At 40.3% G+C, this 21,539-nt stretch overlaps 1 pseudogene; it reads right to left on the minus strand.

Moving 5' to 3' along the window:
* Positions 1 to 20,315, minus strand: part of LOC129466849 (ATP synthase subunit C lysine N-methyltransferase-like) — a 35,484-nt pseudogene extending 15,169 nt beyond the window's left edge.
* Between the last annotated feature and the right edge of the window lie 1,224 nt (positions 20,316 to 21,539).

The raw sequence follows: 21,539 nt of genomic DNA on the forward strand, positions 1-21,539 counted from the left end.
GTTGTAAAGTGAGATTTGGCATGTGATATAATTGGAATATTTGTCCCCACCAAAATCTCATGTTGAAATGTAATCTCCAGTGATGGAGGTGGGACCTGGTGGGAGATGTTTGCATCATGGGGTGGATCACTTATGGCTTGATGCTGTCTTCCTGATGTGAGTGAGCTCTTGTGAGATCTGGTCATTTAAAAGTGTGCAGCACTTCCCCCTGCTCGCTCTCTCACTCTTGCTCTCTCACTCTTATGCTCTCTCTCTCTCTCTCTCCCTCTCTCTCTCTCCCTCTCTCTCTCTCTCCCTCTCTCTCTCTCTCTCTCCCTCTCTCTCCCTCTCTCTCTCTCTCCCTCTCTCTCTCTCCCTCTCTCTCTCTCCCTCTCTCTCCCTCTCTCTCTCTCCCTCTCTCTCTCTCTCCCTCTCTCTCTCCCTCTCTCTCTCTCCCTCTCTCTCTCTCCCTCTCTCTCTCTCCCTCTCTCTCTCTCCCTCTCTCTCTCTCTCCCTCTCTCTCTCTCCCTCTCTCTCTCTCTCCCTCTCTCTCTCTCCCTCTCTCTCCCTCTCTCTCTCTCCCTCTCTCTCTCTCTCCCCCTCTCTCTCTCTCCCTCTCTCTCTCTCTCCCTCTCTCTCCATCTCTCTCTCTCTCCCTCTCTCTCTCTCTCCCTCTCTCTCCGTCTCTCTCTCTCTCCCTCTCTCTCTCTCTCCCTCTCTCTTTCACCCCTGCTCCCACCATGTGAGAACCTGCTCCCTCTTTGTTTTCCACCATGACTGTAAGTTTTCTGAGGCCTCCCCAGAAGAAGATGCCAGCATTATGCTTCCTATACAGCCTGCAGAACAGTGAGCCAACTAGACCTCTTTTCTTATAAATTACCCAGTCTCAGGTATTTCTTTATAGCAATGCAAGAATGGACTCATAGAGCATAGAATTATTAAAAGCAGTTTATACCCCAATTTATTCCACATCTCACTAATGCAGTTACATATATGTAAAAGGCAGAATAATACAGTACTCAGCTTTCAAGTCCCAAGATGCTTTTCAGACCTGCATTAGGAAAATTAGAAAAGCCACTTTTATTTATGGATAGAAGTTCATAATCTATCCAGAGAGATGGGCTATGCGAACATAAAAAGTTAATGCAAAATACTTCACATAACAACAAATGACTAAGTGCTGACTGCATGGCACAGACTACGAGATGAGAAGGAAAAGCCCTGTGAGCTACTGGTGAGGTTTCACGGCCAACACGGGACCCGCGCTGCACCTGGAAACACGGGTATCGTTTGCATTGATAAAGAGGTGTGTGGGGGATTTTGCAGGTAAAAGGACTATCATGAAAAAAGATGCAGAAATGAAAATCCAGGCATCATGGTCTACCTGACTGCTGTGGAATTCACATGAAGGAACAAAGAGACATATGTTTGGAGAAGGAAAAGGTCAGATTTCAGAAGCTATGACATGTCAGCCAAAGGAATTAAGATTTCATTGGATAAGCAATGAAAAAAAAATAGAGGCTTTGTACAAAGGCTTTTGAGATGATTGGTAAAGGAAGACTCAGAGAAGGGAGCATTTAGAAAAGGAAAGAAAACATTTATTTTCCAAGACAGACGCACTTCAGCAGAACTAGCTAGCCAAATATGAGTATTTACGTTTAAAAGAAGCAAAATTACCCGGGTTTCCAAGTTAGCATTAGTCTGCACATGCAGGAAAGACAGTAGCTTTCTCACATGATTTTCATATTCACAAAGGTCATGATGTATCTTCAGACACCACCATGGCAATTGTCAGATATAAAATGGTTCATGGAAAATATTAAAGGTTTTACCATTATAGAGACCACACCCAGCCAGGGTGACCTTGTTAATTTTGATTTATGTCTGAGAGTTGCATGTTTTCTCTCACTGCCGTATGTGAAGTGCTTAATTATGTTGAAAGCAGGGCAAAGTGTCATTTTTCGCTTCTATATGATCAAAGTAGAAATGGGGATCAATACATTTGACACTGGTATTTAGTTTGGGTCGTTGGGATGAGCAGAACCAGGGAGACCAGAAGGCTACCTAGATGTGAGTTGTATGTGTTTTCCAGCTTCACCACTAAGAAACTGAGGCAGAAGGGTCAACCCACCTGCTCGATAACATATTACACAATATAGTAAGGCCATGGTGCAGAATTGACATTACAGTTTTCAGCCCCAGCTGTCCAGCCCGTCTGATTAGCTTGCTGAATGGTTTTACTCCTCTTTCAATAGCTACCAGTGAATTAATTCAAGTGTGGGTGTGTTTTGGAGTTACTTTCAACAAGACAAATGCTATAGGCCTCACAAGCAGCGCCTACAATTCAATTATTCTTAATTAGGTAGTGCTAATCTAAGAAAGAATCATCGTGCAAGTTCCTTGATGCCTCCCTGGATATCTCAGCATTATTGTCAGAGCATCTGCCTCCTAATTCCAAAACATATGATTTACCTCACATTTTATTACATTTTGGGGTTTTCCCCCTTGAACCTGGAATGTGCAATTGGTGTCTTGTTAGGTTCTTAATCTGACCTCAGAAGGAGCAATGCCAAGTTGCAAATATGCCTCTGTGGTATCATACTGATTCAGCCATTAAGAGATTCCCATTATTTCTGCTACCTGGCTCCATCTGTTTCTATGATGATGGAAGGAGGCACTTTCTAAAATCTTGACTGTTTATCTGGTTTTCACTACATGATGAGCTTTCTGTTGTTCAGTACTCATTAAGCACTTAAAAGAAGTATAATACAGTGCTATAATATAATTTATAAGTAGAGAAATGTTTCCGTATATGTTACCCAAAGACGCAAAATTCAAACCTTCCCAGGTCTTTATTTGTGTCACACAATGATTTTTTTTAACAGAATGTTGGCTGAGACTTTTTCTTTTATCCTGATACTGCTGTTAATTTAGTCCTGCTTTTTACTGGTCTAACATACTCAGGACCATCTGCCAAAATATACACACAGCTCCATAACTAGGCAATTACAATTGTGTTTATGTATAAAAACTGCATTCAGGCAGCAAGTGTTAGTGGTGGAGGTAGGAGGGGAAAAGAGAAGGATGAATTGCAGATGTTTTAGACTTGGAAGTAAAAAGACTAACAAAATGTTCTGAATAAAATATTTTTGTTGTTTTTCTTTTCCTTTTGTAAAATAAGTTTGTCTTTTGAAATTATAACAAACATGGTTACATCACAGTAATAGCTCTGTAAGATTCAGAATACTTCAAAGATAGTTTTGCTCATCAAATGAACTCAACAACTTAATTTTTTAAATGCAATTGTAAATTAATATAAGTTAAAATACAAATAAAACTTTCCCTTCAAAAGTAATTTTTGAGAACAAAGCCTGGCCTTGGAATCTTTGCCTTTTCCTTCCTCTGCTGAAAATGTTCATCTAAGCTGGTTTTATGGCATCTTATTTAAAAAGCATCACTGGGCTGGGCGTAGTGGCTCATGCCAGTCATCCAAGCACTTTGGGAAGTCTAAGCAGAAGGATCACTTGAGCCCAGGGGCTTGAGATCAGCCTGGTAACATAGTCTAAAGAAAATAAAACTTAAAAAAGTAATTAAAAAGCATCATATTATCTAATAGGGTGGTAATGCAGGAGGGACCCTCTACTCCAATTGGATTTCAAAATGAGAAGCTGAAGCTGTATGGATCACTATGTCCTTTTTTTAAAATTGTGTTAAAATACACATACCATAAAATTTGCCATCTTGACCAATTTTAAGTGTACAGTTCAACCGTGTTAAATGTATTCACATTGTTGTGCTATCAATCTCAAGAACTTTTTTCCTTTTGCCAAACTGAAACTCTATACCCATTAAACAACCCTCGTTCCTATCCTCCCAGCCCCTGAAACTATACCCTTTTAAGAAAACCCTGTTTAATTTCCCTTTAGTGCTGTCTCACCATTGCCATCAGTTTTCAGCCTCTGGGAAGTCACATCACCTGTTCTGTCACCCTGCCCTCTCCAGCTCTTAGCTTTGCCACACTCACCTCCATTCTTTTCCTAAACATCAGGCTCCTCCATATTCCCGATCCTAATCCTACTCAATCCTCTCTATCTCCTCCTCAGCATTTGTATTGGCCAGTGTGGCTCTTTCTCTTTTAAAAAAATTTTTTAGATTGATTCTTGGTTGGCATTTTATTTATTTTATTTTTTTTTTTTGAGACAGGGTGACCCAGGCTGGAGCACTGTGGCACAATCTTGGCTCACTGCAGCCTCCACCTCCTGGGCTCAAGCTATCCTCCCACCTCAGCTCCCGAGTAGCTGGGACTACAGGCTCACACCACCAAACCCAGCAACCCAGACACCTCGCCACAAGCTCTCACTCATATTTCCCTGCAAGCTCCAAATTCTTCACCCACACCAGAGCTTAGGGAGAACTGGTTAGTAGCTCTTTCTTGATCCTCCTCCCTTCAGACTTTGACTTCCTCAGCTTCCCTCACAATTGGGCAAGGTCTAATTCATATAATCACTTCCTTATTCTGTGACATTTTTGGTGGCTCTGCTTCCCTGACTGAACACCAACTGATACAATGGTAGAAGAGGAAAAACAATTTCCCTCTACCTTTCTAAGTTCAGCAGCTGGGGCCCTGCCAATAAAACTGACAAAAGACAGATTAATAGGAGAAAAGGCATACAAATGTTATTTGATATTAATATGTTTACATGTACACAGAGGCCTTTGTATAAAAGAAATGAAGATTCAAAGAAGCAAATAGGCATGAGCACTTATATACCACTTCAACAAAGAATGCTAAATTCTGGAGCTATGACACATCAAAGGAAAAGGAGGCAAGGGAATTTCCTAGGGGTGGTAAATTGTGAGACCGTAAATATATGAGGAAATTAATGGGAAATAAAAGTTGTTTAGTAAGATTTGTTCTGCAGATTTGTCTTGGTGCATCTCAGGGCTGATAAGAGTTCTAGAGTCCTCCAAGTAATCAAGAGTCCTGGTGATTAAGAGTTGTTCTCCTGGGAGCTGTGGCTCACACACCTGTAATCTCAACACTTTGGGAGGCCAAGGCAGAAGGATCATTTGAGACCAAAAGTTCAAGACCTGCCTGGGCAACATAGCGAGACCCTGTCTCTACAAAAATAAATTAGCCAGGTGTGGTGGTGCACACCTGTAGTCCCAGCTACTCAGAAGACAGAGCGAGACCCCATCTCTTAAAAACAAAAAGAGTGATGTTCCCCTTCTTGTGTCCATGTGTTCTCATTGTTCAATTCCCACCTATGAGTGAGAACATGCAGTGTTTGGTTTTTTTGTCCTTGCAATAGTTTGCTGAGAATGATGGTTTCCAGCTTCATCCATGTCCCTATGAGTTGATGGGTGCAGCACACCAACATGGCACATGTATACATATATAACTAACCTGCATGTTGTGCACATGTACCCTAAACTTAAAGTGTAATAAAAAAAAAGTTATTCTCTTCTTTCTGGTACAAAAGAGGTAAACACCTTTACAAGTAAAAATTTATGTCCTGCTTTTAGTCAGATGGAGGAGGGCAGAGAGTTTTTTCTGCATAAGCTATTTCTTAATTGCCTTCAGCCCAAAATAATCCTCATGCCAAAGTGGCATATTCTGGTCCCCTTCACAATATATGTATGTGTGTAGAAAAATGTCTGAAAACATACACACCAAATGTAAACCCTGGTTATCTCTGAGCTTATGTGATTTTTTTTACCTTTTACTCATTTGTATTTCCTAGTTTTTAAAAGAATAACTGTGGGTTAACTAAGCTGAAATGATTAAAGACAGAAAAATATCTATTTACATTACAACAATTGAGTAACAACCCATTCTTAAACAAGAACCTTGGTAGGAATGAATGGGACACAAACTGCCTGGCATTCATATGAGAACCTTCTCTTCAATGTAGGCAGCCTGAAGTACTCAGTTTATTCCCTGAGATGACCAAGGAATCTCTGAAATACCGTGGATTTTTGTTAAAAAAGGAAAGAGACAGAATTATTATACCTTTTCATACTTTTGATTCACTTTCACATTTCTTTACTGAGTCTTTTCCCACCCTGGCAAGGTAGATATATACATCTTAGTTTTACAAAGAGATGGACTGACACATAGGACAAAAAAGAGTCAACTAAAGAATTTATAATACAAATGTTTTATGCTTAATGTTTTTATAAAACCATTGCAAATAAAGATTAAAGTATTTGTGAACATATGCAAATTCTGTAGGTGTTTGGTCAATCTTGGCAAGGAAGTGGTTGTCAAGGATTTTTTGTTTGTTTGCTTTTACAAGGCAGACTGATCTATCTGCAGGCAAAGTGGAAGTATTTAGAATAATTGATATGTTTAAAGTATTCATAATTAATAATTATTATAAATTAACTTCATAGATAACATTTTGGCACAAAAAAGTTGGCAAATGATCAGCAGACTTCACAATTCTTTAAAAATGAACATTGTAGCAAATGAATCTGTTGTGTGTAGCATGTAATTACAGCGCTGTGGATAAGGTGCTAAGCTATCAAAAGGAAAAGTATGCTCTAAATTGGCCTCCTGGAGCATGAGGGTCGTGAGAAGCACATTACAACACTCTAATAAATTACCCATGTCACCAGCTTGGGCAACATAGTGTGACTTCATCTCTACAAAAAAAATATTTTCATTAGCTGGGCATGATAGCACACACCTGTAGTCCCAGCTACTCAAGAGGCTGAGGTGGGATCACTTGAGGTCAAGGCTGAGCCGAGATCATGCCACTGTATTCAAGCCTGGGCAACAGTGTGAAACCCTGTTTCAAAAAAAAAAAAATTACCTATGTCAAATGGGCAAATATTAATATAAATATTAATATAAAAGCCAAGAGAAATTCTCTTTAAAAATAAAAATTACATAATTCTTCCAGTAATTAACTACATTTGCCCAAACAAGACAATAAAGCAACAGGGGAAAATGGAAAAACAAAAGGATGCATGTTTGATGTTCTGAGGTTAAGAATAAGACCACTAGGCCAGGCACGGTGGCTCATTCCTGTAATCCCAACGCTTTGGGAGGCCGAGGTGGGCAGATCACCTGAGGTCAGGAGTTTGAGACCATCCTGACCAACACGGTGAAACTCCGTCTCTACCAAAAATACAAAAATTAGCCGGGCATGGTGGCGGACGTCTGTAATCCCAGCTACTCTGGAGGCTGAGGCAGGGAGAATCGCTTGAACCTGGGGGGGCAAAGGTTGCAGTGAGCTGAGATCGCGCCATTGCACTCCAGCCTGGGTGACAGAGTAAGACTCTGTCTCAAAAAAAGAAAAGAGTAAGACCACTAAAGTCTGGTCTTGCCACTTATTGCTTTGTCTTAGGCAAAAAATGTTTCTATCACTCAGTTTTCTCATCTATAAAGTGAGGATAGTACTATCTAACCCATAACACTACCATAAATATTTGATGAGCCAATCAATATAAAGTAAAAAGCATCATACTTACTGCTCAGTAAGTATGAACCATCAGAAAAAGCTTAGCTCCTTTAGTAAACTGGTATGTGTGGGGTAGGGTAAGGGACTTTATGGAAGATAGAGCTTAAAACAGCCAGAGATTAACTAAATGAGTCTTTTGCACATTTTTAAGCTAATATGCTAATTAGCATCTCTAGAAATTAGACAGTAAACTGAGAAGAACAGATAGAAAAGAGAATTAAAACTCCTTATGTTAAAAATAGCAACAAATTGTTGAATTAAACATAGTAAGTTGAACTCACATATTTACCTTTGCTTCTTCACTAACCTCCACTAAAATGAAAGTGTAATGGTTAATTTTACATGCCAACTTGGCTGGGCTAAGGAATGCCCAGATAGCTGGCAAAACATTATTTCTGTGTGTGCCTGTGAGGATGTTTCCGAAAGAGGTTAGCATTTGAATCGGTAGAATGAGTAAGGAAAATTGCCGTCAGCAATGTGGGTGGCCATGATCCAATCCATTAAGAGCCCAAATAGAAAAAAAAATGTAGAGGAAAGGCAAATTCTCTCTCTTCGTGAGCTGGGATATCCATCTTCTCCTGCTTTTAGACAATGGAACTCCCAATTCTCAGATCTTCAGCCTCGGATTGAATTGTACCACTGGCTTTCCAGGTTCTCCAGCTTGCAGAGGGCAGGTGGTTGCACTTCTCAGCCTCCATTATTGTGTGAGCTAATTCCCATAATAAATTTTCTCATGTATAATCCCTATTGGTTCTGTCTGTCTCTCTGGAGAACTCTGATAAACACGGATAGTAAAAGAGGAAAGGCATAAACCCACATGAACAAAGAAAACTGGAAAAGAGATAAATGCAGCAACAAAAATTTGAAAACTGGAAAGCAAATGAGGAAGTTATTATCCTCTTCTCTGCCTAAATGTAAGCAGGCAATGGGGAAATCCCAGAAATAAGCTATTTGAATTTTTAAAATCCCGGGGAAATATCAGGAATTGAAGCACAAGGTGCCACTGAAAGCAAGGGAACTGATAGACTTAATGCATGAGAATTAGCTGAAAGTTCATATAAGATGCTGCTAGACCACAGCCATCTATTTCACCCTTCCTCCCCCTTCACCCCACCCCCCCACTCCCACACCTGCCCTCCACCTTTTGCCACCATACAACGCCATTCCTCCACTACGGCAGAAGCCTGAAGTTTAACTGGTTAGAGAGTTTGACCAAAAAGACTGAATTTGGATACACTGTGCTTCACAGAGAATGAGGGGTATTCTACCAAAAAAAGATGGGGGGTGGTTTAAGTGAAAGGCAACAACCCCTTTCCCCTACTTAGATTCCAAAACATGGCAGTCAGTTTCAAACCACATAAACAAGAGTTTCTTAGGAATCTGACCAGTACTCCTCACCCCCCAAAAAAGACTTATACATACTGAGAGTCAGGGGCTCCCAATAAAACAGCACAAATAGATTACTGTATTATAGCGTATATCAGGTAATAAATGCCACCCATGCATAGAGTTTCCCATCAGCTTTTAGGTAGCTCGATATTAAATATGAGAAGATAGTCAAGAATCATCAGTCTTTAGAAATATTCAGTCTAACATGAAAGACGGAGGTCAAAACAAAGAATAAAAAGAAACTGTGACTGAGCTAATACAAAGTCATTAATATTCGTGGAGAAATAAGTGCATCCTTGAAACAAGAACAATATGCTATTAAAAAGGACATTCAGAGAACAAAAAAAAATTATTCTTGGAAATTAAAAATATGAAAACAAATTTAAAAGTCAATAGAGGCTGGGCGTGGTGACTCACGCCTGTAATCCCAGCACTTTAGGAGGCTGAGGCAGGCAGATCACCTGAGGCCAGGAGTTCAAGACCAGCTTTGGCCAACATGGTGAAACCCCGTCTCTACTAAAAATACAAAAATTAGCCAGGCATGGTGGTGCATGCCTGTAGTCCCAGCTGCTCAGGAGGCTGAGGCAGGAGAATCGATTAAACCTGGGAGGTAGGGGTTGCAGTGAGCCAAGATTGCGCCACTGCACTCCAGCCTGGGCAACAGCGTGAGACTCTGTCCCAAAAAGAAAAAACAAAAACAAAAACAAAACAAAACAAAACAAAACCTCAATAGAAGTTTGGAAGTAGGAGAGAAATGATAGGTTTATTAGAGAACTAGTCCAGGCTATGAAATGTCTGAAAAATACATGTTCCAGAAAGAGAGATAAGAAGTGAAAGGAAAGTATTCAAGACAATTTCCCAGAAATAAAGTTTCAAATGTCAAATGTCCAAATCAAAAGAGTTTTTTAAGTACCCAGCACAACGGAGGAGAAAAGGCTCATCCCCACCTTCATCATCATGAAATTTCAGAACTCCGAGGAGAATTACCCAGCGGAATGAGGACCTCCAGGAGAAAAGACTTTAATGGTTTCCAGAAAGACAGGCCACATACAAGAGTTCAAGAATCAGAGTTCCATCAGACATCTCAATAACAATATTACAATTTAGAAGACAATAGAACATATGCCTTCCAAATTTAAAGGACAGTTGCTGTCCAAATTAGAGTTCTATATGCAGCCAAATTATCCAACAGGCGAACTCTAAAACAAACACATGTTTTAGATGTGCAAGATGGGACACTGATTGTTGCCCTTCAAAAGCTTTCTTCTTTCTGTCCTCCTCTTCCTTCTTCTTTTTCTTCTTCTTCTCCTTCTTCTCCTTCTCCTTTGCCTTCTGTAGTAAATATGACAAATTCTATCTGGACCCATGAAGATCCAGAATATGTAAAAATTTTCCAACTTTCATTGCAGCTAGATGTGTCCATGTGACTAAGCTCTGGGCCAAAAGTATGTTAAGTAGAAGTAATTGATGGTACTCCCCAAAAGTTTTATTAAAAGCTAAAAGCAGGCCCTTTTCCTTCCATTTTTTTCTCCATAGCTAAAAAGGAGATGGTAGATGGAACCAGAATGGCATTCTTATACTACTGGTGGAAGCCATTTGTTAGGAATGACCAAGGAGCAGGCTAGAAGGAGACTGAGTCCCTGATAATAATAGAACTTCCAAATCAGCTTTGACTACATTTATGTGAGAGAATAAGCTTCTATCTTCTTTATTCTCATTTAAAAGAAAATTAAGTTGATCATGTAAGTTTAAAGATGTAACCATCTTACTTTGTTACATCTCCATTAAGATAGTTCAGTATTTAGGTTACAGGTATATGACTGAGAGTTCAATTCTGTTTTGTGATAAGCATGGATTATTCGAGCTATCATTCAATATTCATTTTTCAGATACATGAAGCTTGTTGACTCACATTCAAATTCACATTTGCTACTTTTTAAAATCAATTCTCAGGGCCAGGCACGGTGGGTCATGCCTGTAATCCCAGGACTTTGGGAGGCCTAGGTGGGTGGATCACTTGGGCTCAAGAGTTTGAGACCAGCCTGGGCAACATGGTGAAACCCCATCTCTATCAAAAATACAAAAAATTAGTCAGGTATGGTGGCACACACCTGTGGTCCCAGCTACTCAGGAGGCTGAGATAGGAGGATTGCTTGAGCCAGGGAGGCGGAGGTTGCAGTGAACCAAGATCGCACCACTGCACACCAGCCTGGGTGACAGAGTGAGACCCCCTCTCAAAAAAAATCATTTCTCCTCATTTGTGGCATTAAGCCATATTCCTTATAATATGAAGAGCTGTTGACATCTTTCCTACCCATAAACATGACCATATGACCATCACTTATTCATATTTTCATGCATCCAATTGCATAAAAAGGCAGTAAGTACATTTCTTAGAATATAGCATTAAAAGCAAATTTTAAATCTACCTGTTTTTCTTAACTTCTGTTTGTTTTCTCCCACAATTAAGGAAAGGAATAGTAATTTTTCATTTCATTCTAATCACACTAGTAATTTTTCACACTAATACAATGTGTAATATATTCCCACTGTATTAATCTGTTCTCACACAACTATGAAGAAATACCCGAGACTGGTAATTTACAAAGGAAAGAGGTTTAATTGACTCACAGTTCTGCATTGCTGGGGAGGCCTCAGGAAACTTACAATCATGGTAGAAGGCAAAGGAGAAGTAGGCATCTTTTTCACAGGGTGGCAGCGGAGAGTGAGTGCAAGCAGGAGTAATGCCAGACACATATAAAACCATCAGATCTCTTGAGATTCACTCATTATCATGAGAACAGCATGGGGGAAACATCTCCATGATCCAATTACCTCCTTGACACATGGGGATTACAGGGGCTACAATTCAAGGTGAGATTTGGGTGGGGACACAGAGCCAAACCATGTCACACACCAAAGAAAAGTATGCTCTGGTGCACAGCTGTAAGTTTCCATAAAATCAGGGAAGATCATGAACATTTCAGAAGAGCACTCTTACTAAAGTTTATATTTGAATGACTGGCTGGAAATGCATCAATGTTCAGGGCTTCACCTGCTCTAAAAGTGCACATGTCATATGCCCACACTGTGTCTATACTCTCCCCAGTTACATGGTCTGGGGTCCAGTGGGGAAAAGGGAACCGGTAAGCAATGACTCTGGCATCATCCCCAAGTTCAAGTTTCTTCTCCAACTGCAGCATCATCTGAGAGGCACACCAAAAATAACAGTGTTTGAGTACTATGAAAAAGTAACTGCCCACAAATCTGAAATATAAAATTTGGCAGAGCCATGCACACTTTCTTGCCAAGCATGATACTTGGAATACCAAACTAGCCATGGATTAAATTCACAACCAACTGCCGTGAATCTTTCCTTTGCAGCTGCTATTACTGTGTTATTAATGTGTCCATTGCCATTACCAGTGTCTACCAGGGATCTTCCTCTGCATAGCAACATTTTCACATTTTTGATCTGCGTTGTAGTTGCAGGTACAAAAGGCAAACAGACTTTTGAGAGGATTGGTGCTATAAATGGCATAGCTACAGCATACAGCCACCAGAGCCCCGCCCACAATCTCAATAAATAAAAACCCCTAGTTGCTTTTCTTCAAACGGTTGGCTTCAAAAGTCAAAGGTAGAATATGTCTTGACTGACTTTCTTCTTTAAGTGTTTCTAGGGATGTACCTCCCCCCACTCTTTTGGGAGTTTCTATCTTCTTTAAACCACCATTACTTTGGGTTTCTGTCACTGTAGCCAAACTTATCCTGGCTAATCCTACCTAATGCACAAGTTTTTGAAGGTTTTCTTTGCAAATTATTGTTTTATAAATATGGATATAATATGTATATATATTTGATTGCATTATTTAACTCTTCTGTATACAGCTGTTTTGTCTTCTTGATATGCAAATTATGAAAGAAGTTTATTAAAGAGTGACACTATGATGGTGGCTTTACCAATTTCTTATATTTTGGGGGAGATTTTGCTGTGTGTACACAAAACCATTATAAAATAGTCCTTTGCCCCATTTTAAACTTTGAGTTTTGATTTTTTCTGATAATACTACATTTGATTTCTTCCATTTTTATTTTTCTGCTGTGTCCTTCCCCACTTATTTTCAAACTTCAGTTGTCACTTGCTTGAGTATTGCAGAATTGATCTCAGAGAATTCTGAAGGCTGATTTTATTTTTTTTATTTTTATTTTTGAGATGGAGTCTCGCTCTGTTGCCCAGGCGGGAGTGCAGTGGCGCCATCTCGGCTCACTGCCAGCTCCACCTCCGGGGTTCATGCCGTTCTCCTGCCTCAGCCTCCCAGGTAGCTGGGACTACAGGCACCCACCACCATGCCCAGATAATTTTTTTGTACTTTTGGTAGAGACGGGTTTCACTGTGTTAGCCAGGATGGTTTCTATCTCCTGACCTCGTGATCCACCCACCTCGGCCTCCCAAAGTGCTGGGATTACAGGTGTGAGCTGCCGCACCCGGCCAGGCTGATTTTTTTGAGGGATGCTAGACCTGGGAAATTGCGGTTAGCCTCACCCACTCTCATGGTAAGCATTCAGAAAATGTTGGGATTATTTTGCCTCTGATTTACGGGCAGTTATATAGCTCAAGTCTCTAGAATAGTCAGGTTGTGAGGCAATAGGCAGGGGTTGAAAAAAGAAGGAGATGAAAATCCTGTGAAAATGGTAAGGTGAGATTCCCTTGTGTAGCAGAATCTTCACTCAGTGCTGTTGGTAATAAACACAATTCTATTTCCCTATAGAAATCTTTGGAGACTGGCAAGTCCACACCACCATTAGGTAGCATGTTATGTCATATCCTGCCTTTGTGCAATTGAGTCCATAAGTTTGCATATTCTTTCCTATAAAAAACATTATACCCTTTAATAACACTGGCATTTTTTCCACCAATCACATCATCATTTTGTTATGAAAGTCACCAGGTATGTCTTTTGCAGAGAACATGAAGTTAATTGCTGGATTTTTTTTCCTGTAGTATTACCACATAGTTACCATACCATTTAAAAAATATCTTGCTCATTCTTGGACAGCTCTGTTGAGATCTTTAATATGTTCTGATAAAGCATTTATTACTTCTCATTCATCACATTGAACATTTCTATGTGCCAGATATGTATCAGTGAATAAAACAGAAAAAAAATAAATCCCTGTTTATACTACAGTGAATCGGGGAAAAAGATGTTGACTAAGAGAAAGATAATAAACATGGTAAATAAATATGTTATATGTTAGAAGCTGATAAGTACTATGAAGGAAAAAACAGAGCAAAGTGAGAAGTGAGACATATAGTCACAAATTGCAACTTTACATTAGTAGTCAGGATAAATGTTTTGGTTATTGTTGTGTAATGAACTACCCCAAAACTTTAATGGCTCAAAGCAACAACCGTTTTATTATGTCACATGATTTTCTGGGTCAGGAATTTGGCTAGGGCTTAACTGTGCGATACTTCTGTTCTACCTGGTGTCAACTGGTGGCTAAGCTGGGCTGCAAAATCCAACATGACTTCACTGGTCCAAGAGGGTTCAAGATGACTTCACTCACATGCCTGGAGTTGACAGGGAGGACTAGAAGCCTAGACTCAACTGGGACCCTCTCCTTCCTCCATGGAGTGTCAGGATGTCTCCACGTGGTTTCTAAGCAAGGTATCAGACTTCTTACAAGGAAACTCAGGATTCTAAGAGTCCCAGGTGGAAATTGCTAGTCTCAAAGCTAAGTCCACCAAACTCTATTGGTCCAAGCAGTCATACACCATCCATTATTCAAGGTGATGGGATATGGATTTTTACCTTGATAGGAGAAATGTCAAAAATTTTGTGGCTATGCCTTCACCTAGTAGGCATCATTAGGAAGTGACATTTCACTAAAGACTTGAAGAAGGTGAGAGAATTGGCCAGGGGATATTTGGGAGAATAGAGTTGCAAAGAGAAAACAACAGGGCAACATTCCCTAGTCAGGATTGTGTCAGGCATTTCAATGTGACTGAAATAGAATGCGCAGGGGAAGAATATTAAATGGAATATGAGAGAGAATGGGGAGGGGATGGATTCCCAGCAGATCCTATGAGTCTTGTAGCCATTTAAGGACTTTGGATTTTACTATGAGTGAATGGTGGATCACTGAGAATTGAACAGAGGTATGACATATGACTTATCTTTTAAAAGGATTATTCTAGCTGCTATGTTGATAATAGTCTATTGCACTAATTTAAGCAAGAGATCACACTTGCTTAGACAAGCATAGTAGAAATAGAGGTAGTGATGAGTGATTGGATTCTGGATTTATTAACAATTTGAAGGTTGGTATAGGATTTTTAATGGCTTGAATGTGGAATGTGTATGATCAAGGGAAAAGTAGAGCATGGTTGCAAATATCTTAGCCATACCTGGCCGGGTGCGTGGTTCATGCTTGTAATCCCAGCACTTTGGGAGGCCAAGGTGGGCAGATCATTTGAGGTCAGGAGTTTGAGACTAGCCTAACCAACACGGTGAAACCCCGTCTCTACAAAAACTACAAAAAAATTAGCCAGGCATGGTGTCGCATTCCTATAGTCTCACCTACTAGGGAGGCTGAGGCAGGAGAAGCACTTGAACCCAGGAAGTGGAGGTTGCAGTGAGCCCAGATCACGCCACTGCACTCCAGCCTGGGTGACAGAGACTCATTCTCAAAAAAAAAAAAAAAAAAATTAGCCATAGCAGCTGGAAGAATTAATTTACAATCATCTAAATAAAGAAAATTCCAGATAGAGTAAGTTTAAGAGAAAAATTGAGGATTCTGTTTTGGACATGTTAAATTTGGGATGGATGTTAGCTATCCTAGCAGAGATGTCAAGCAGGAACAAGGAAGAGAGAAGAGTGTGGAATTCAGAAGACACTCTTGACTGAAGATATTAAAAATATGATAGGTGGTCCATGTTTTTAAAGGCATAGACTGGATAAGATCACAGGCTGTGGTATATTTCAGCATTAGGAGGGTGGAAGAAAATGGAATATCAGAATAGAGACGAAAAGAAGTATTGAATGAGGAAAGAGGAAAACAAAGAGTGTGATGAAATGGGGGGTCAAATCAAGAAAGTATTTCAATGAAAAAAGTGCCTCATCAAATTATGTCAAACTCTGCTCATAGGTCAAATAAGATGAGAATTAGCAATTGGATATTGGAATCAACAGCACGCACATCATTGGCGACCTTGACGAGAGGAACTGGGGACAAAGAATATGGATAACTCTTTCAAAGAATTTTTGTTGGGAAAAATTCAGCAGAGTGGAAAAAACTGCAAGATAAGAGAAACAGGGAAGAATTGATGGACAATGTTCTTGAATAAACAGAGGGCTTGAGTCTAGGGCAAAATGAAGAAAATGGCTTTAGATGGGAGCTGTAGTAACATGGGGAAGATAGAATCTATGGGTGCAGACTCAGGAACATGGGTTTTAGTAGATCTAATGCTAGGAACATGTGAAAATTCTAATTATTGAAAGAAGAAACAATGGTGTCAGCTGAATATGAGGATCGAGGAAGAAGCACTGCTTGGTTTGAAGAGAAAGGGGAAGGTGTAAACTATCATAGGAAAGTGGGAGACTGAATAGATCAGGGAGTGGTATGGTTTGATTCTGTGTCCCCATCCAAATCTCATCTCGAATTGTAATCCCCACGTGCCAAGGGAGGGACCTATAATCCTCATATATCAAGGGTGGAAGGTAATTGGACCGTGGGGCAGTTTCCCTCATCCGGTTCTCATCATAGTGAGTGAGTTCTCATGAGATCTGATGGTTTTATAAGTGTTCGACTGTTCTTCCTTCATGCTCTCTCTCCTGCCACCTTGTGCAAAAACTACCTGCTTCCCTTTCCACCATGATTGTAAGTTTCCTGAGGCCTCCCCAGCCATGCAGAACTGTGAGTCAATTAAACCTCTTTCCTTTATAAAGTACCCAGTCTCAGGGAAGTTCTTTATAGCAGTGTGAAAACGGATTAATACAGGGAGATATACAGCATAACTGCTGGCAACATTAAGAGCCACTTGAGGTTGCAAACTACAAAAAAAAAAATCCTAAGCCCTGTACCAACTGAATGTACACCCACCTTGGCCAAGGGGACCCCAGAAAAGCCTTAAAGCAGTTCCCAGCTAAGATGGGACAGGAGGTTGGACATACCTCGTTATACCCTCTCCCTTTTGCAGTTTAGACACAATTGACCAGCATTAGTAAAATAGAGATCACGAGACTGACAGAACAGACTCTTCGTGGCAATAAGATACCAAATTATAAACAGGACCTAAGGCATGTCAGGCAAGGGTTAAGTCATGCACCCCACATTTCCAAGAATAAACTATGTTCTAAAGGCCACAAGGTTTTTTTCTCTAGCAGCTAAACAAGCACTGGCCTTGATAAGCAATATTAAAACAATTGCAGCTGATCCATTGCCAGACGCTGACTGAACCCCTGTTCTGCCAGCCATAACCACCGCTTTTATCAAACAGGAGACAATTTCAGAAACTTTCTCCACGTAAAAAGACCACCAACTAGACCATGGGCTGGTTCTGGAACGTTTAGAGAGGTTGTGCACTTGCATGCCTTCATGTCCTAAAAAGATCTTAAGTCCCCACCCCAAAGTGAACATGGGCCACATATTACATGTATGTTTATTCAATAAAAATGTCTCAGGACCACCTTCATGAACGCTTCTCCAGTAATTTGAATACATATGTTTAGCCAACTGTTCAGCATAAAGCTCTTACCCCAACCCCACCTTCTTTGAAGACTTGTCTCTGATCTTGGCCTGAGGCATGCTTCCCAGCCTGTAGGATGGCAACTGTAATCCTTTACAGAAAATAAAAGTCTTCTTTTTTTAAAATTATATATTGTGTGTGGGTTTTTTTTTTAAATATTTATAAGGTTCATGGCCATGAATTTAAAGTAGGACCAGTAAGCAGTTTTGTTTTTCCTTCAGCCATTTTCAGCTGCACTGGTGCAGGTAAAGGATAGATCTAGAGTTGGATTTAACTAAAGTTGTGGTTTTGCTAAAGTAGTACGACAAAGTGAGAGAGGGCAAAGTTGACTGCATACGCATGTAAATAATTTTTTACTTTTGGAGACAGAGTCTCACTGTGTCACCCAGGAGGCTGGAGGGCAGTGGTGCAATCTCAGATCTTGGCTCACTGCAGCCTCAACCTCCCAGGCTCAAGCGATTCTCCCACCTCAGCCTCCTGAGTAGCTGAGGCTACAGGTCTATGCCACCATGCCCAGCTAATTGTTTTGTATTTTTTTGTAAAGATGAGGTTTCGCCATGTTGCCCAGGCTGGTCTCAAACTCCTGAGCTATGGTGTTCCGCCCACTTTGGCCTCTCAAAGTGCTGGGATTACAGGTGTGAGCCACCATGCCCAGGCACAAGCAAACAATTATAATGATCTAATAGCATGTAATTTGGCAAGAAAGTGAAGAGAGGAGGACATCAAGGGGACAAAGGGCAGTGGAAGTGGTAGATGAGTAGACTAGAATCCCCATGGAACAGGAAAACTGTTAAAGTCAGGATACTAGAGGAAGTGAAGTGGAAAGGAAGGTGGAGGAGGTGGTGATCAGAGAGCGAGATGTACAAGGCCAAAATTATAGAGGTTGCAGCAGTTGTTATGACAAGGTTAGACTGTGACTATGAGTGCTAGAGGTAGGGTTGGGAGGAGTTTAAGGTGTTTAAAAGATCATTTATGTATTTACTGAAATCACCTAGAACATCAGGCATAGTTTTGGTAAGATTAATGAGCCAGACTCTAAAATGATCATGAAATGAGAGGGAAAGGGTGATAGAATGAAGGTCTCCTCCTCCCACTGTATCTGCTGCTATCTGTTGATAGGTTTTCTCTCTTATCAACAGACTGAACACTGGCATTTTGCATCTTATGTACTTTTTCCCTACTGGAAGAAAATCTCAACTCTGGGGAACAGCAGTCTTTATCAAAATCCCAAGGCTCTCCTATGTTCCTGATGTTTCAAATGTCGTTCACAAAGGCCCAGACTTCCTGTTTTCGGAATGCACCCCAGTTCTATAAGGAGTACCTTCAGCCTCAGAACAGTCACCTGATTCACTGGCTCTGGAGCCTACTTTTGTCAGAGGATCCACCCTATTTTTTCATAGTACAAAATTCTCTCACCAACAGCCACTTCCATTACCCTGAAGTCAAAAGCAGGAAGAGATAAGACACCTGCTCAGTTTGCTTATCACCAGCAATGCCATGGTAGAGTCTTAAGCACGACAGGCATGTTTACTAGATTAATGCATTAGGAAGACCATTCTGGTTACATTTTGGAAAACAGCTTAGAGGAGGAAGAATAGAGGCAGGGAGACAAACTAGATGGCTGTTGCTATAACCTAGGTTAAGAGACAGCTTACCTAGATTGATTTAGGTTGGTGGCTGTGGAAAACAGGATAAAGACATTCCAAATTAATTCTAGTTTCCAGAACTCATGTTAATCTTTCTCATCTGGGGATTTGCAGTTAAACCTTCTGCTTAGAAAATTCTTCCTCATTGTTCAATTTCCACTTATGAGTAAGAACACGCGGTGTTTGGTTTTCTGTTCGTGTTTAGTTTGCTAAGAATGATGGTTTCCAGCTTCATCAATGTCCCTGCAAGGGACATGAATTCATCCGTCTTTATGGCTATATTCCATGGTGTATATGTGTCACATTTTCTTTATCCAGTCTATCATTGATGGGCATTTGGGTTGTTCCAAGTCTTTGCTATCGTGAATAGTGCTGCGATAAGCATACATGTGCATGTATCTTTAAAAAATGATTTATAATCTTTTGGGTATACACCCAGTAATGGGATTGCTGGGTCAAATGATATTTCAGGTTCTAGATCCTTGAGGAATCGCCACACTTTCTTCCACAATGGTTGAACACACGGACACATGGAGGGGAACCTCACACACAGGGTCTTGTCGTGGGGTGGGGGGCTAGGAGAGGGAGAGCTTTAGGAGAAATACCTAATGTAGATGACAGGTTGATGGGTGCAGCAAACCACCATGGCACATGTATACCCATGTAACAAAACTTCACGTTCTGCACATGTATCCCTGAACTTAAACCATAATAATAAATAAATAACTGAAAGTTCTTCGTCACCCTTCTTGCCTAGCCCTTACTCTTCCTTTTGATTTCAGTACAGATGTGATTTCCTCTGGGAAACATTTCTTATGCCTCAAGAGCAGCTTGACTTCCCTGTGTGGCTATGGCCTCCTGTGCTTATCTGTATCAAGTCACGTCTTCCAATTATTATTTACCCGTATCCCAGTTTCTTAAACAGTGGCATTGACATTCTTGATTAGCTAATTCTTATTTGTGGGGGACTGCCCAACAAATAAGTTGTTTGGCAGCATTCCTGGCCTCTACCCGCTAGATGCCAGTAGTACTCACCCTTTTCCTTCCTCCAACCTGTATAGTTGTGTTTGCGACAATCATGTCTCCAGACAGTCTAATGTCTCCTGGGGGCCAAAACTGCCTCCAGGTGAGAACCACTGACCTAGAAAAATGTATCGTTTCCTAACAATTGCCCTACCTCTGGACATTTAGGTTATTCCCATGTTTACTACAGATTTGAGATTAACATTATGTGCGTGAATCATCAATAATTCCAAAAAGTGAACTAAGAGGGTACATAAATCATACCAATCTTACCTTTCCATCTGTAGTTCCTGCATAGTAGATTCACCGTAACTTTTCAGTATTGAGCTTTTTCACATTAAAAAATACAAGCTCCACTCATTACAATTTAAAAAAAAATGAAACTCTTCTGGTTTATTTCGCCATCAATGAGGATGGGCATCTTTTGAAGCATTTTACTTAATGTCTTTGTTTTTTAAATGGCTAGAGTTCAAACTTCCAAATTCACAAAAAAATTCTAACACTTCTCAATTAAAATTCAAATGTTAGTGTTTACCATGTACAGTACTGTGGTCAGGGTACTAGGTGATAGATACTACAGTAAAAACAGAAATGGTGTCTGCTTTGAGAGTTTACATTCTAGAGAGGCATGGTCCAATATGATAGCCACCAGCCACAAGTGATCATTGAATACTTGAACTGTGGCAAGTTCAAATTGAGAAGCGCACTGTAAGTGAAAAATATGTGCTTGGTATGGGGAAAAAATATGAAATACCTAACTTTATACTGGCATGTCCATATGATACGTTAGATATACTGGGTTAAATAAAACATGTTTCTGAAATTAATTTTGAATATACATATATATTTTTATATATTAAAAATATCTTTTAACCAGTCAAGTGACTCTCTTATTTTAAATGTTAAAGAACAGTGGGCAAAGCACAGGCACATTTGGTGGTCAATTTTTGTTAATTTTCTCTGTCTGTCTATCTAAAAGGAGACAGGATCTCACTCTGTTGCCATCTATCTATCTATCTATCTATCTATCTATCTATCTATCTATCTATCTATCTAAAAGGAGACAAGATCTCACTCTGTTGCCCAGGCTGGAGTGCAGTGGCATGATCACAGCTCACTGCAGCCTCAAACTCCTGGGCTTAAGCAATCCTCCTGCCCCAGCCTCCGGAGTAGCTGGGATTACAGGTGCAAGCCACCATACCCAGCTCATTTAAAACATTTTTATAGAGATGGGATCTCACTTTGCTGCCCAGGCTAGTCTCAAACTCCTAGCCTCACGCA

Source organism: Symphalangus syndactylus, chromosome 17 (assembly GCF_028878055.3).
Source record: "Symphalangus syndactylus isolate Jambi chromosome 17, NHGRI_mSymSyn1-v2.1_pri, whole genome shotgun sequence".
Classification (NCBI taxonomy): Eukaryota; Metazoa; Chordata; class Mammalia; order Primates; family Hylobatidae; genus Symphalangus; species Symphalangus syndactylus.